Source organism: Peromyscus maniculatus, chromosome 1 (assembly GCF_049852395.1).
Source record: "Peromyscus maniculatus bairdii isolate BWxNUB_F1_BW_parent chromosome 1, HU_Pman_BW_mat_3.1, whole genome shotgun sequence".
Classification (NCBI taxonomy): domain Eukaryota; kingdom Metazoa; phylum Chordata; class Mammalia; order Rodentia; family Cricetidae; genus Peromyscus; species Peromyscus maniculatus.
The window spans coordinates 77,245,435-77,257,957 of record NC_134852.1 but is presented as its reverse complement, the minus strand read 5'-3'; the positions used below and the strand labels follow the sequence as shown (position 1 = coordinate 77,257,957).

The following is a 12,523-nucleotide window of genomic DNA, read 5'->3' as shown; positions in this document are numbered from 1 at the left end:
CGAAGCCGCGCGCGCCTCGGCCACCAGGCTAAAGCAATAGAAGGCGCCGCCGCCGAGCTTTGCGATCGTCGTCTTGGCTTCTAGGTTCTGGGCTGGAGCGTTCCTGGGGCGTGGAGAGCCCAGATTCCAGGCATTGGTGGCCAAAAGATAAGAGCACGCCAGAGGCACTCTCTCTCTCTCTCTCTCTTACTTCAGTGCACCTCGAGGGAGGTGCAAAAGGGGGCGGAGACTCCGTGAAGGCTCCAGGGATTCGGGTCCCCAAGGGCTTGGGCTTCCAGCAGAGACAAGGTTGGGCCAGTCAGCTCGACTGCCTTAAGATGGGCCACATCCGATCTAGTACTGTCTGTCACTTTAAAGCCTCAGGGTGGGCTTGCGGCCTCTAGACATTTAAGTATTCGTATGGAGGGTCTAGCCGGTGAGATGGCTTAGAGGTTACGAGCACTTACTGCTTTTGCAAAGGACTTGAGTTCACATTCCCAGTACCCAGTTGGGCGCCTCACAACTGCTTGTAACTACAGCTTCAGGAGATTCGTCGCCCCTTTTCTAGGCTCCCCGACACTCGCAATCACAAAGACACACGTATATACATAAAAATAAAATAAATCTTAAATGATATTCATGTTGTAGGCCTGGCGTGTCGGGGAATGCCTTTAATCCCAGCACTTGTGAGGCTGGATCTCTGAGATTGTTCCAAGACAACCAGGGCTACACAGAGAAACCCGGCCTTGAAAAAACAAAACAACAGCAGCAAAATTCATATGAAGAGCAGGCTAGTACACACATCAGAAGCCTGACATTTGATGACTGCCAACAGAGTGAACACAACACACCTGCAGAGCCTTGGCCTGTCCCCAAAGACGACCGGAAGCCCAATTTCACAAATTAATGTGCTCATTTTTGATCATAGCTTATTAATTTGTGTATATACCACCTGTGTGGGTGCCAGGGGAGGCATCTGGCCTGAGATTCCCTGGAGCTAGCCGTTGTGATCCTGTGGACATGTGGTACTACAAGCTGAACTTCAGACCTCTGCAAGAGCAGAAATGCATTCTTTAAATCATTTAAAAAATTACCTGGGTATCTGTGTGGTTTTGTGCACATGGGTGCAGATACCCACAGAGTTCAGAGGCACCAGGTTCTCTGAAATTGGAGTTACAGGTGGTTGCTGGAAATGAACTCAGGTCCTCTGAAAGAGCTGTATGCACTCTTATCAGCTGAGTCATGGGAACATCTCACCCTCCTGCCTTTACCTCCAAGTGCTAGGATTATTGGATTGAGTTTATGTAGTGGTGGGAATGGACTCTTGAGTTTTTTGTGCATGCTGAGGCAAGTACTCTTCTCACTGAGCCACATCCCCAGCCCGGATTTTGGTTATTCTAAGACAGGGTTTCACACTGTAGCTCAGGCTGACCTGTAAGTCACTGCAATCCTCCCAACTCAGCCTCCCAATTGCTGTGGTCACACACAGGTATTACTGAAATGGCTAAGGTAACGCCATCTTGTCCAGCACCAAGAGACACTAATAAAGGGACTTAGATACTCCTAATTGGCTCAGTTATTCCAATTGTCAATAACTATCTCATGTGGATCGTTTCACCACCATACAGCTGAATCTGGTTTTTTTCTTTTTTAAAGACAGGGTTTCTCTGTGTAGCCCTGGCTGTCCTGGAACTCGCTTTGTAGACAGGCTGGATTTGAACTCAGAGATTCACTTGCCTTTGCCTCTTGAGTGCTGGGATTAAAGGCATGCACCATCATGCCCAGCTATAATCATTGCTTGCTTATTTATTTATTTATTTATTTAGTATGGTAAATGAATCTGTGCATGCACCAACATGCCCAGCTATGATCATTGCATATATATATGTGTATATATATATATATATATATATATATATATATATATATATATATATATATTGTGTGTATAGTAAATGAATTTGTGTTTGTGGGTGCACCTACCTGTGGGCATCTGGGGGGTAGAGGAGGGAGTATGTATCCTGCTCTAGCACTCCGTATCTTATTCCCTTGAGACAAGGTCTCTCACTGAACCTAGAAGTAAGCTGGCAGCAAGCAAGCCCCTCAGTGATCCTCCTGTGTCCATGTCCATTTTTCCCCCCAGCACTGGGGTTATAGACCCACACTACAACACCTGACTTTTTATGTGGGTCTTGGGGACTTGAAATCAGGGTCTCATGCTTGTGCAGCAAGACCCCTTCATTACTGAGCCCTTTCCCTAGCCTTGGTCTTTGGTTCTGATAGATCATGCAGTGTGCTTCAGCACCGAGAGACTCTGAGGCAGTATACTTTTTACCTAATAGAAGCAACTTAGTGACAGAAAGGTTCATTTTGGTTTACGATTATATATATACATATATCATTGTGGTCATGATGTAGAAATTATGGCTGTAGTCATTTGAGGCAGCTGATCACACCGCATCTGCAGTCAGGAAGTAGAGAGAGATGAATGCTGTATCCAGTTCACTTTCTCTCTCTCTCTCTCTCTCTCTCTCTCTCTCTCTCTCTCTCTCTCTCTCTCTCTTGGTTTTTTCGAGACAGGGTTTCTCTGTGTAGCTTTGCGCCTTTCCTGGAACTCACTTGGTAGCCCAGGCTGGCCTCGAACTCACAGAGATCCACCTGGCTCTGCCTCCCGAGTGCTGGGATTAAAGGAGTATGCCACCACCGCCCGGCCACTTTCTCTTTTTTTAATTTGGCCATGAACCCAGTTCATGGGATAGTGTTACCTTTATTCATGGTGAATTTTTTCCATTAAATTTATCAGGAAATTCCCCCCAAGACACACTTCACTAATGCAGTCTGCTGGGAATCAATCTGGAATCAATATAGGAAGGAAGTGAGCAAGATATACTTTTTTCCCCATCTGAAGATTAAGTTGACTCAGCACCATATACAAAGGCCATCTTTTCCACACTGCTCTCCAAAGCCACTCTTGTCAAAAAGCAAGTGTCCAAACTTGTGGTGGTCTGCTTTTGGACTAGCCATTCTGTTCCATGGGTTTACTTGCATACTATCATACTGTTTTAATAATAGGTGCTTTATAAAAGAACATTCAAGCTTCACTTTTTCTCATTACATTGGTTATTCTTGTCCTTTATGGATTTTAAATATAAAACTTTTGTCTTATAAGCTACATCTTATATCTGAAAAGATTCTTTGTGTTGGGCATTGGTGTCCCACACCTTTAATCCCAGCACTCAGGAGGAAGAGGCAGGTGGATCTCTCTGAGTCCTAGGCCAGTCTGGTCTACAGATTGAATTCCAGGATAACTAGGGCTATACAGAAAAACCCTGTCTTGAAAAAAACAAAAAACAACCCAAAACAGCAACGATAAAAGATTCCTTGGTTTGTACTATATTGAGCCTGAAGGTAAATGGGAAAAAAATTAATATTCTTACAATCCTGAGAATGCCAGTTTCCAAACATGGTATCACTTTACATTTATTAATTTTTTTAAAGCTTCAGGCGTGTTTGAAAATTTCTTTTAGAGACCTTCCATAAAGTTTAGTCTAGTGTAATCATTTGTAAAAGTATCTTTCATTGATGAGTCCATGTTCTAATTTTTAAAGTTTATTTATTTATTTTAGCTTTGGATATGTGTGCTATACTCTGCATTACCACTAGGTAAGGGACCAGCAGGAGGAGAGGATCTCTCAAGGAAGGGGAAATAGAGTAAATATAGAGTGATAGGGAGACAAAGAGGAAACTAGAAGAGGGGATTAAATGGGGGTGGGGGGAGAGCAGGGTAAAACGGGAACATGGGGAGGGACAACTAACACTAACAGCCTTCTGAAAAACCATATGGAACCTACTACTGTAGAAGCTTCCTAAAATATATACGTATATGAAAGGGATTAAATGGAGTCACCACATAATGGGAGAAACAGTGCCCTAGCTAGATATCTTATGCCACCAAGTAAAACCTCCAGTGCCCAGGGTTACGTGTAGTTGACTCCTTGTTCAAAGTGGCCCCATGTTTATAATGCAAATGTTACAGAAGTAACCCACCATTTTGATTCCATTCCATGAGCTGAAACCCATACCTGACACTGCTAAAGTGGCCAAGAGTCTGAGACTAGAGAGGTCATGGGCGTAAGGGAAAACCTACTATTTTTTCTGCTAAAGGAACATAGCAGGAAAATAATGTGCAGAGGGTGAGGGCCTTTGGAGCACTCAGTCCTAAATGGGATGTCTCTATCAAACCCTGCATTAGTCAGGGTTCTCTAGAGTAAAAGAACTTATAGAACTCTCTCTCTCTCTCTCTCTCTCTCTCTCTCTCTATATATATATATATATATATATATATATATATATATATATATATATATATGATTTATTAGAATCGGTTACAGGCTGTGGTCCAGCTAATCCAACAGTGGCTGTCTACGAGTGGAAGTTCCAAGAATCCAGGAGTTGCTCGGTTCACAAGCTGGATGTCTCCGATGTTCTTCAGTATATGCAGGATTCCAGAAGAAGTAAGCTTTAATGCTGGTGAAGGAATGGACTGGCTCTCGAGGGGTAGAGCAAGCAGGCAAAGAGAGGGGCTTCCTTCTTCCATGCTCTTTATATGGGCTTCCAGCAGAAGGTGTGACCCAGATTAGAGATGAGTCTTCACACCTCACAAGGTTTACACTAAAGGTGTGTCTTCCCACCTCATAGATCCAGATTAGAAGTGGCTCTTCCCACTTCAAATGATTTAACTCAGCAAAATTTTGTCACAGGTGTGCTCAGCCATTTTGTGTGTGTGTGTGTTTTAGTTATTTCCAGATGTAGTCAAGTTGAAAACCAAAATATCCATCACAAACTTCAACCTATAAGGCTCAGGGATCCATGCAGAAGAGGAGGCAGATAGAGTCTAAGAGTAATAGGATGATGCACATATGAACTCACAGAGGCTGTGGCAGTATGCACAAGGAACGCCCAAGTTCAAGTTAGACAGGGTCCTATTATTGAAAGGGGGCAGTGAACAATAGGTCCCACCTCTACCCAAGAAGCTATTTGCAAGTTATACCTATTGGCAAAGTGAAAATCAGTTTTCTCCAATGGTGTAGATGTATCCAACCGTCTTATTAAATAAGAAACACAGAACCAATGCAAAGAAGAAAGCCAAGAGGTCAGAGCTAAGAGCTAAAACCTTACCCTTCCTCTTGCGGTGGTCCTACCTCTCCGAAAGAGAGCTACTTCCTGTGTTAAAGTCTTTATAAAGACTTTTGGTTCTGCCTTCTCATTGGTTGTAAACCCGACCACGTGACCGCCTCATCACTGCCTTTCTGTACAGATCTCCAGGTCTTCTATGGTTGATATTGAGATTAAAGGCATGTGTCTCCAACGCTGGCTGTATCCCTGAACACACAGAGATCTAACTAGCTTTGCCTACCAAGTGCTGGGATTAAAGGCGTCCACCACCACCGCCCAGCTTTCCTATGGCTTGCTAATAGCTCTGACCCCCGGGCAACTTTATTTATTAACATACAAATAACATTTTAGTACAAAATAAAATATCACCATACAATGGACTATCGAACTGTTAGTATTCTGACCTGCCCCTTGGAGACCAGCCCAGTGTCCTGATGTCACTTTACATTAAAGCCCCCTTAAGAGGAAAAAACCCCTCCCCACCTCTCTCTCTCCCCTTGCCAGAGGCAGCGCACCTCTCTCTCCCTCTCTCTTTCTATATCTTTCTCTTTCTTTTCTCCTTTCCTCCATTTCTCTCCCCTCTCCCCAAACCCCAAAATAAACTTGCCAGGTGTTAGTAACTTTCCACTGTCCGCTGTGCCTCTCACCCGCTGAGGGGCACCTTGGCTCCAAAACCTGCCAAGGCCTCCTGCACTAGCCTTATCATTCATTACACAAACCATGATCCAGGCCAGGCCCCACGTCCTGGAGTAACTGGCCAACACAAAATGAACCTGTGGTGGTTTGAATGAAATGACCCCCATAGGCTCATATGTTTGCATGTTTGGTACCCAGTTAGTGGTACTGTTTAGGAAGGATTAGTTGTGTGTTAACTTCGGCTATGATGAAGGTTAGTGGCTGTGCCCTAATCTCCTGCTATTTCAGCCAGCAACTGCAACTCCACAGTTACCGGCCTGCTTCTCTAGCAGCAGCCTGGCCCCTCAGGCTGCAGCCTGGTGGGAATCCTGTTGCTGCAGGCACTGACTGCTGTTGCTGCTAAAGGTAGCTTTAACTAAATCTCTATTGCTTTATTTATAAATAAGACTCAAGATTCAAAGGCTTTGAGCTCAGAGAGGCTGGGTCACAATTAGCTAACCTTCCCTCCTTGCTGGAGTCTCCCAAAGACCCTTGCTTCTGCTTGGCAAACCCAGAAAAAGCTGAGCCACTCAGGACCTACTTCCTGTGTCTCTCTATCTCTCCTGGATGCCCTCTGATGCTCTATGATTACTTCTTGTCAACCAGTTGCAAACGCAGCCTCCTGACCCAAGACTAATTTTATATAACCAATGCCAATGGAAACTCAGGGTTCGAAGTGTGATTTAATATCCCCCGACAGTGGTGGCCTTGTTGGAGGAGGTGTGTCACTTGAGTTGGGCTTTGTGGTTTCAAAAGTCCACACCAGGCCTAGTCTTAATCAGTCACTCTCTCTCTGGCTGCAACGTGCAGATCAGAAATGAGCTCGCAGTTACCACTCCAGTGCATGCCAGCCTGCCTGCCAGCACACTCCCCACCAGGATGAAAATGGACTAACCCTCTGAGACTGCAAACAAGCTCCCAGTTAAATGCTTTCTTCTGAAAGTTGCCGTGGCCAGGTTGTCTCCTCATAGCAATAGAACAATAACTAAAACAGAGGTCCATGGTGTGTTTGTGTGTGTGTGTGTGTGTGTAAATGCACACATGTGCGTGCGTGTGCACCCACACGTATGCTTTTTTGTTTCGTTTTGGCATTTTCTCTTACTGTTGTTTTGTTTGTGTTTTTTCTTTTGGGAGAGAGAACACGAAGTTCGGTGGGTAAGGAGGTAGGGAGGGATTGGGGGAGGAGAAAACATGATCAAAATATCATTTATGAAACAAGTAATGATGAAAATTAATTTATTTTCTGTGTGCAGCCACTGTGGCACATATATGGCAGTCACAGGACAACTTTTGGGAGTCGGCTCTCTTCCACCAAGAGAATCCTGGGGACCTAGCTCAGGTCATCAGATTTGGCGGCAAGCACTTTATCCACTGATAATCTTGCCAGTGACCACGTTTGTTTGTTTTTGTTTTTGTTTTTTTCTAGATAGGATTTCTCTGTGTAACAGCCCTGACTATTCTGGAATTCTCTTTGTAGACCAGGCTGGCCTTGAACTCACAGAGATCCGGCTGCTTTTGCCTCCTGAGTGAGTGCTGGGATTAAAAGCGTGTGCCACCATACCCAGCCATAACTATTCTTTGCTATTTTACACATATTATAAAAGTAAAAGCAGTGAGTATGATAATTGAGAATATTTGGTAGTTAAATCATAATAGAATACCTTATGTGCAATATGTGTGTGTGTGTGTGTGTGTGTGTGTGTGTGTGTGTGTGTGTGTGTGCGCGCGCGCGCGTACATGAGTATGCGTACATGAAGCCAGAGGGTAGCCTTGGACGTCATTTCTCCAGAGCTGTCACCTGTTTTTTGAAACAGTGACTTTAGCCAGGCTGGCCTCTGAAGTGCTGAGATGTTCTTCTTGATAAGCAATGCCCTCTAAACTGTTGGAGGGAATCACGGACATTATTTCAGAAAGTTACTCTTAAATTGTTCAGGAAAATATTTTTGTGTCATGTAACTTTTCTATAATTATGTTTCGATTGTTTAAAAATTAAAAAACAGAAATGAAACAATTCAAACTTTGCTTATTTCCAGGATGAACCACCAGGTGGAGCCCTTGGACTAAAGAGCTGATTTTTAAGACCTTGAAGTAGCCGGGCAGTGGTGGCGCACGCCTTTAATCCCAGCACTCGGGAGGCAGAGCCAGGCGGATCTCTGTGAGTTCGAGGCCAGCCTGGGCTACCAAGTGAGCTCCAGGAAAGGCGCAAAGCTACACAGAGAAACCCTGTCTCGAAAAACCAAAAAAAAAAAAAAAAAAAAAAAAGACCTTGAAGTAGATCTGGGGAGCTGAGAGGAAGTAAGGTACAGGAATTTCATACAGAAATATATATATATATATATTTGTTATCATATATATATATGATAACAAAAGATGATTTTTAAAAAGACGTGAGAGTATTTCTCTAATTTAGAAAAGGAACCGTGGCAAGCACTTTGGAGGAGCCCAGAAGATCTGGACACTGGACACTGAGTTATTTACACAGTTAAAACTTGGCTTTGCTTTGATTTTGACTGGGCCCTGATTCTTTCTCTTTGGATAAGAAAGTATTCAGTTTATTTTTGATTTACAGGAACCCAGAGTTAAGAGCTTTGGGAGCTTTATAGAGACTTGGGATTTTTAAAGAGACTGAACTTGTAAAGTGTTGAAATTTGTAAAGACTGTGGTACTTTTAAAGTTTTTATAATGTAATATTAATATGAGATCTTGGGGATAACAAGAAAGGAAAGGTTATGCTTAATAAGCTATCAACATGTTTGTGTGCCAAGTTGATAAGGGGTCATTTGTGCCAGCTAGTTTTTATGTCATCTGAGAGGAGGGAACCTTAATTGAGGAAATTCTTCCATAAGATCAGGCTGTGCTGGTGGTCTTGTATTCTGTTTTTAAAAAAGAGGGTTAAGCCAAGTACGGTGGCGCATGCCTTTAATCCCAGCACTTGGGAGGCAGAGGTGGGCAGATTTCTGTGAGTTCAAGGTCAGCCTTGTCTACAGAGTGAGTTCCAGGGCAGCCATGACTGTTACACAGAGAGACCCTGTCTTCAAAAACCAAAAAAAAAAAAAAAAAGTAAGTTGAACAAGCAAGTTGCTTACAAGGAGCAAGCAAGTAATTCTCCACGGCCTCTGAATCAGAGCCTGCCTGCAGATTCATGCGTTTGATGAGTTCCTGTCCTGACTTCCTTGGATGATGAACAGTGATGTGGAAGTGTAAGCAAAATAAACCTGTTGCTCCCCGAGTTGCTTTTTTGGTCATAGTGTTTCACCACAACATTCATCACCCTAACTAAAACAGAAATTGTTACCAGGAGTGGGGTATCTTACTTTAGTAAACAAATGGATGAAGTCAAACTACAGGTGGGTTCTGATATCCTTATGACTTTTCAAACATTTTTAATTACATTTCCTGTTGCTAAGCTTTCTCAACCTGAGCACTACTGGCTTTCTAAGCTCATGCTTCTTGCTTGTCAAGGCTTTGTGTACACTGTGGGGAGCTTAGTAGCATTCCTGGCTTCTACCTGAGAGATGGGAATGGCTCCCCAAGGTTTTCAAAAATGTTTGCAGACATTGCTGAAGATGCTCTGAACAACCAAACTCTGGCCTGGTTGAGAACTTTTGTTTTAGCTAACAAGACATTCTTGGCTCCTGTCACTTGGTTCCCGCAGGAATAGGGAATCCTATAATAGTAGGCTCCATAGGAAGGCTAAGAGACGTTTGTTCACTCTTAGTATGGCTAGTCTGTGTGGTGGTTTGAAGGAGAATGGCCTCCATAGGCTCCTATGTTTGAATGCTTGGTCCCTAGTTAGAACTGTTTGGGAAGGATTAGGAGGCGTGGCTTTGTTGGAGGAGGTGTGTCACTGGGGATGGGCTTTGAGGTTTCAAAAGCCCATGCTAGGCCCAGTCTCTCTCTCTCTCTGTCTCTCTGTCTCTGTCTCTGTCTCTCTCTCTCTCTCTCTCTCTCTCTCTCTCTCTCTCTCACACACACACACACACACACACACTCCTTCCTGCTTACAGATCAGGATGTAAGCTCCCACCTACTGCTCCAGCACCATGATTGCCTGCCTACTGCCAGGCTCTTGCCATGATGATCATGAACTAATTCTCTGAAATTATAAGCAAGCCCCCAAATTAAGTACTTTCTTCCATAATTTCCCTTACAACAATAGAACAATAACTAAGATGACCCATGATTCTGTTATTTAAAGTAAAATCCATAAACATACTCTTCCTAATAGTGTTTGATAATCTGTACCTTGAGAATGGGCATTTGTGAACAGGTACTGGATATGGTCAGCTCTTTGCTATGTGTAGTGATAGTAGTGCCAGGGATAAAAGGAACCATGGCCTCAAAATCCTGAGCAGATGTTTTACCACTGAACTAGATCTAGCTCTAGTCAATCTATTTTAAAAAGATGCCATTTAGGGGCTGGAGAGATGGCTCAGAGGTTAAGAGCACTGGCTATTGTTCTTCCAGAGGCCCTGAGTTCAATCCCAGCAACCACATGGTGGCTCACAACCATTTATAATGAGATCTGGAGCCCTCCTCTGGCCTGCAGGCAGAACACTGTATACATAATAAATGAATCTTAAAAAAAAAAAGATGCCATTTAGTCACTTCTCAACCTCCCAGCCCCTGGATGAGCCAGCCTAGACACTATGATGTGAGTAGGTGTTTGTAAGGCTATCTGGTTGACTACTTATACTTGGTATTCTCTGGGACATATGAGCTATACAGGTGTGCTCTCTGTTTGTCTTTCTGTCTGTCTGTAGTGGGGATTAAACCCAGGGTCTCATGCATCACATGCTAGGTGACCACTCTTCTACTTAAGACATATCCCAGGTTAGCTGCTGTGGAAGAATCTTTGTACGCTGTAAATATGTATTACTATCTGGTTAGTAAAGAGCTGACTGGCCTATAGCTGGGCAGGAAGAGATTGGGCAGGAGAGCGAGACTAGAAGGATGTGGGAAGAAGAGCAGCAGAGTCTGAGGAGTTGCAAGCAAAATGCAGATGAAGCAGGAGATGAATATGCCAAGCTGAAAGAAGGTACTGCCACGTGGCAGAGGTTAGATAAGAAATGTGGGTTAATTTAGGTTGTAAAAGCTAGTTAGTAACAGGTATCAGCTGAGCTTTATAATTAATACAAAGTCTCGGTGTGGTTATTTGGGAGCTGGCCAGTGGGATGAAAAACTCCGCCTATAGTTGGCTTTCTTTTTTCTCTTCCTTTCTTCCCTTTCTCCCTCCTTTCTTTCCTTCTCTTTGATGTAGGGTTTTTGTCATATAGTCCAGACTGGCTTCAAATTTGAGATTCTCCTGTCTACACTTCAGGAATGGTGGGATTATTGTATCTGTCACTGTTACTCACCTCTCCATACATCTGGACTCTACACTCTTAGTGAACAAAGAGCTGGCATTTTTGATGCTTGAGTTCTAGAGCAGTGGTTCTCAACCTGTGGTCATGACCCTTTTGGGGGGGCCAAATGACCTTTTCACAGGGGTCACCTAAGACCATTGGAAAATATAGATATTTATATTGGATTCATAACAGTAGCAAAAATGCAATCATGAGTAGCAACAAAAATAATTTTATGATTGGGGGTCACGACACCATGAAGAACTATATTAAAGGGTTGCAGCATTAGGAAGGTTGAGAACCACCTTTCTAGAAGCTGACAGCACACTCCATAATTTACTGGTTTTAATTCAGAGGTAGTTTTGATGCAGATAAAGGGAATGGATTTATATTATCATTCTAGAGCTTCACTTGGCTTACACTATACCCAGACCTACCTTCTAGCAAGGCACTTGCTAACCTAGGACCCTGACCCGCATGTGCTATGTACCATATATTCTTTTCTAAACAATGCATCTAACCACCTATGACCCCCATCTACATTGGGCTACATGCACACCCCTCTCTGAACAGTAAAATAAGTTCTTCCTCTCCCTAACAATTACCAAAGTTATACAAATCCTGTTCATCCATATTCCAGTTTGTGTCCAGGTACAGAAGGTAGGAGCAGATCAGGCTTGAACTGGTTTGGGATACATTAACAATAAAGCAAACTAAGTCCTCTCAGTGAACTTCCAGAAAGAATTCCCCATTGACATTTTATTCCTATGTATAGTTGTTATGCATATGATTAAATCAGATGAATTATAGGAAGGGCCATATTCAGTGAGCCTATGTAATCCAAATATGTCAATCAGAACAGAATTATTCCCACTGTACTCCTTAGCAAACAAACTCTTGTATTCCATGAAAGGAATATCCAAGCAAGAACAGCAACTGGGACCCTTTACGTACCTTCTCAACTCATGTAGCCTTTTGTCAACATTGACAGATTGTTTTTTGGTTTTTCAAGACAAGGTTTCTCCGTGTAGTTTTGGTGCCTGTCCTGGATCTTGCTCTGTAGACCAGGCTGGTCTTGAACTCACAGAGACCCACCTGGCTCTGCCTCCTGAGTGCTGGGATTAAAGGCGTGCACCACCACTGCCCAGCCCAGATTATTTGACCTATTCTATTGCTTTGTGTAAAGTTGTGATACTTTTGCAAATCAGTGTGAGTCCTTATTTCAACTCTTTAAGAGGCCAAGAACCTGGAAACACGCAGTCCAGACCCTGACCACTGGTAACAATTTCATGGGGGAGTTGATGTCCTTAAGGCTATTTCTCCACTCTGGATACAGCATTCCAGACACA

General features: G+C 43.4%; 1 long non-coding RNA gene across 1 annotated transcript; it reads left to right on the top strand.

The window, feature by feature from the left end:
- Positions 1-17: 17 nt before the first annotated feature.
- LOC121829416 (uncharacterized) lies at positions 18-8,090 on the top strand. Its single transcript, XR_013042231.1, has 3 exons — positions 18-288; positions 4,359-4,493; positions 7,863-8,090. It is a non-coding gene; the product is annotated as an uncharacterized LOC121829416 (long non-coding RNA).
- The last annotated feature ends 4,433 nt before the right edge of the window (positions 8,091-12,523 follow it).